The sequence below is a fragment of the Vitis vinifera genome, chromosome 12, assembly GCF_030704535.1.
Source record: "Vitis vinifera cultivar Pinot Noir 40024 chromosome 12, ASM3070453v1".
Taxonomy (NCBI): Eukaryota; Viridiplantae; Streptophyta; class Magnoliopsida; order Vitales; family Vitaceae; genus Vitis; species Vitis vinifera.
In genome coordinates this window covers 12,277,954-12,282,942 of record NC_081816.1, presented here as the reverse complement: position 1 = coordinate 12,282,942, position 4,989 = coordinate 12,277,954, and positions in this window count along the sequence as shown.

The following is a 4,989-nucleotide window of genomic DNA, read 5'->3' as shown; positions in this document are numbered from 1 at the left end:
ATGAGTTTTGATATCAAAACTTCGCGTATAGCCCCAAAACAAAAGTAAAACTAAAAATAAAAATAATCTCCATCTGAAATTAGGCATAAAAAAAGTAGGTCCAAATTTAACTGACAACCAAAGCTTACGCCTATCAATTAGACAAGCAAGGAAGGCTCGAGTTGCACTCACATCACTGATAAAAGCTTGATATGCTTTCATATGAGATACATCACTCATGCCTCCAATCTTAGCAATCTCTTCAAACAATTGCTCTTCTATATAATTTTGAAGGTTGCTTCTATAAAGAGTTGCAACAACTGCATCCATGCAAACTCTAATTGACCTTAATTTTTCACTTACAATGTTAGCATATTTTGCTTTTTGCTTTTTTGTTTCTTTGTTTGACTTTGGTGCAGAAACAGATGCATCTGTAGATGAGAAAGATGTCTTAGTTGTTGCTTTATTTTCAACATAAGCAAATGTTTCATCTCTGATCCCATGTTGTGATTATCCTAATGGAATTGTATCATCCAAATTTTGTTCCTGGGCCCAACGAAGTTGTCTTTCTTTTACACTTGTTGCTCGATATTTTCCAAGAAGAATGGACAACTTATCATAATTTCTAATAGGTTTGTATCTGAGCTGAGATGCTCCTAGGTGTGCCTTTTAACATCATAAAAAACAAATATTAACAAAACTTAAGTTCAATTGTGATAATGTCTATTAGAAATTTATAACTCTACATTACATGCAAAAATTTTATTTCTAATAACTCAAAAATAATAATTAACTCACCTTAGTGTAAGTAGTCCATACTTTCGTGGTAGCTTCGATCATTTGAGTTGATTCACTGAAACCAAATCCACTACCACTTTGTAAAACTTCTTGAGCAGCATAAAAGTTTTTTTAAAAAGTTTTTATTCTATTTTTTATGTGCTCAGAGTTACAACTCAATTCAAAATTTTCCTTAATTTCTCAAGCAGCTATTACATAAGCTGTCTTGGTGAAGACTCCTCCTATCTTTTACTCTTTATGCATTTGCTCCATTAATCGATCAACCAAAAAGTTGTCCATTTCATCAATCCAAGTCAAGTTTCTTTTTTCACTCACACTTTTGTGTGCTTCAAAGCCTTCACTATGTTCCATTTGAAATAATAATACATATATATATATATATATATATATATATATATATATATATATATTTAAAATGAAAAGTCAAGAGGAGAAGATATAATAATAACTTCATTGTAACTCATTCAAAGTGTGATTTTAACGAGAGGAGTTATAGTTTTAAATACAATCATTGTACTTAATATGAAACATAAAAAACTATACAAGAAAAGAACCATAAAATAAAAGGACTCATCAATGATTTCTATTATAATCTTTCCACATGTCCATGGCTATTTTCTCCCTTAAGATTTCTCCTTCCTTGCATTTTTTAGATAAACTCAAGACCATTGATTCAAACTCCGCTTCTTCGCTAAAAAGCTCTCTATTGGCCTCTGCTATTAATCTTTCATCTAGATCAACACCCATGAGATAGTTATGGAGGATACAACATGCTATTATAATATCAAATTGTGTGTCAATAGGGTAATGTGGCTCTGTCCCACTAGCTATTATTGGAAACCTTTTCTTCAAAACACCAAATGCTCTTTCAATTGCATTTCTCAAGGACAAGTGTCAAAGGTTGAAAACCTCTCGAGCATTTTCTGGTTGATGAACACTATACTCTTTTTAATGGTAACGAGTGCTTCTATATAGGGTAAGAAATCCAGTTTTTAGCCGAAAACCTGCATCAGCCAAATAATATTTACCTAAGAAGCATAGACAAAGGATCTTTGTTATAAGTAATAGTCACTTGAGCTAATAAATTATGTTATTATCTAATCACCAATAATCACCTTGTAGAATAATCAATTTATCAAAATCTCTCATTAATGCATAATCTAGGATTCTCGAGTTTGACGCAGATCCTTCCCAACCCTGTAAAACATATGTGAACTTCAAGTCAAAGGAACATGCTACTAAAACATTTTATGTTGGATAGTACTTTTGCCCTCGATACCTTTGTACAACATCATTTGACACTTTTACACAAGAATGTGACCCATCAATCGCCCCTATGCAATCCTATAAAGAAACAAAATTATTAGTTTATTTTGAAATATAAATAATATTCTAATGATGTTTATTAGATAAGTAAGTTTACTTTAAAGTAGGGCCAAAATTTGGTATTGTCCTTGATTTCTTGAGGACACTTTAATCCATCAAGCTGCTTTAAGAAGACATCATCTAAAGATATTAAAATACCATGCATACTTCTTATACAGTCCTCCAAGCCTATTCTTCGTCAAACCTAATCTTCTTTGGAGTGGGTCAACTGCTACCCACCTACAAACACAAAATTAACACACGACCATATCAATTAAAAACCCTCATACCACTAATTTTCAAGTCACAAAATCAGCTAATATTTGAGAAAGAGATGTTAAGGAATTCAAGAAATGTCACAACAACATTACACACTTATTTGAGCATCTTCAAAATAAAAATAAATTAGAATAATATTGGAGGTATAATTGGCCTCCCACATTTGGAAGTGTCTATGGCACCCTTGCATGTCAAATTGATCTTACAAATCATCAAGAATGGCCAAGGTGTGTTTAAATCCAAAAGGAAAATTTATAAATTGGAACATCAAACAACATAAAACATTGAAGAACAAGTAAAATTAAAAGGTTCAAAAAACCTTTTTGTTTTGTAATCTAACCATTTGGAAGACTATCTACAAGAGGCTATCCTAATTTCCACCTTGTTCATGTTACCTTGTTGTGTCGTTTTTGTTCAATTTGAACCCTGTCCAATTGGCTTGTATAGATGATTTACACCTTTCCATCTAAAAGAAGATAAATTATTAGCATCCCATTAGTGAAATAGCAACCACATTTGATCAGTATTTCCAACAAACATATTCATCCATCAAGAGAGCAATTATCAATCTGTTTTGAATTAGCATATATAATTTCCTAAGACCATTTTGCAAATAAAATAACCATAAAACCCCCAACAAATTTATACTTCAACAAAGCTTTAGAAAGTTTTCCACTTAAATAATTCAGTTCGGCTTAATGACCACATGTTGAAATTAACAGAAATATGAAAAAAGTCAATAGAAAGGCCAGTAATCTCATGCCAACTTAAAGAGTAGAACCCTCATTAAAGAAGGGACCACCCATGCCACCCTAAATAAGGAAAACAATAGGTGCTATAGAAGCTTTTCTTTAAAGCAATGAAGAAGTAAATGATCAATAGACTTCCCCTTTTGCTTACATGGAAAACACTATTCACCAAGGATCACTCTCTCTTTTAGAGATTATCTAAAGTTCGCACTCTTCCCCAACAAGCTTCCCATGCAAAAAATTTGACTTTGGATAGTACCCATGGATTCCAAATAATGTTCTTTGGAAAGATGACCGCTCTCCCCATATCCAGAACCTCATATAAAGATTTGACAGAAAACAATCCCTTCTTAACATCTCTTTCCAAACTCTATCAGATTCAATAAGAAGGGAACAAATATTTTAATCCAAATTATGTGGTTTATTCTCACCCTAAGAGAATTCTATTCAGGCTTTGACTGGGACCTATCATTGGTATCAAAGCCAAGTTATAATGGCAACCAACAAAGAAAGAATTGAAAAGTTAGAGATTGGGCTAGGGGGACTTCAAGAGGGAATGAGTATAATTGAAAGTGGTGTAACTGAAAATTTGCACCATATAGAAGAAACCATCAATGAGGTGTCTGAGGTGTTGCTTACTAATAAAGCAGGATCCAGTAGTATAGTGACTGCTATGGCCAACTCAACAGTAACAAGAAAGAGAATAGAGAAGGTATGGAAGGAGGTAGACAAATGTTCTCATCCAAGATAGCCAAGCTTGAAATTCCAAGGTATTTGAGTGATGACCCAACAAAATGGTTCAATCGAGTTGACCAATTCTTCTAATAGCAAGGCACCACAAAAGCACAAAAAGTATCATTGGCTTCATTCCACCATGAAGGAGAAGCTAATCAATGGTGGCAAAGGCTACGACGAGCTTACAAAGAAGAAGAGAAAGTGGTGACATAGGCTCTTTTTGAGGAAGAGTTGTGGGCACAATTCAGACCTAACGAGTGTGAAGACTTTGATGAAGCATTATCAAGGGTAGAACAAGTTGGCTCACTATGGGACTACCCAAAGGAATTTGAAAAACTACACAACCATGTGGAAGGATGGACACAAAAAGTGTTGGTGGGGGACTTTCATGGGAGGGCTCAAACTAAAAATAGTTGACAACATACGAATGTTCAAACCAAAGTCTTTGAATGAGGCAATCAGCCTTGCTCGCATGTGCGATGAGCCAGTAAATCACTAACGAAAGATCACACGGTTGCCACCATTCAATCGAGCACTGCTAGAGTTACCATCCCCGACAAAAACAAAAGCAACATCCCCAATGAAACACCTATCTTGGGAAGAAATCCAAAAAGAGCGAGCTCAAGGCCTTTGTTTTAATTGTGATGAAAAGTTTACTGTAGGACATAGATGTGGAAGTCCACAACTTCTGTTGCTAGAAGGAGACACTTGGAATGAAGAAACAAATGGGGTTGAAATAGAGGAAACACCTCCTTGAAAATGATGCCACTTGGGAAGATACACAAGAATTGCAAGATAGGTTCATAAATCTGGACCTTGAGGACAAGGTCCTAGTGAAAGAGGGGGTATTGATAAGCCAAGACGTTCTCAATGTGTGCCTATTATAAATCCATGGCACGTGTAAGAAGGACATATTGTGCATGGGAAGATGGATGTGTTGTCAAAGACTTATTCCAAGTTGTTCTCCAATGTTCTCATATTTGCAAAGGAATGGGTCATGTTCACATAGTTGCAAAGGAGTGGAAGGAGTGGGTCATGCAATTATAGCTATTTATTTGCAACATGTTAAGTAGTTGTTTCCTTA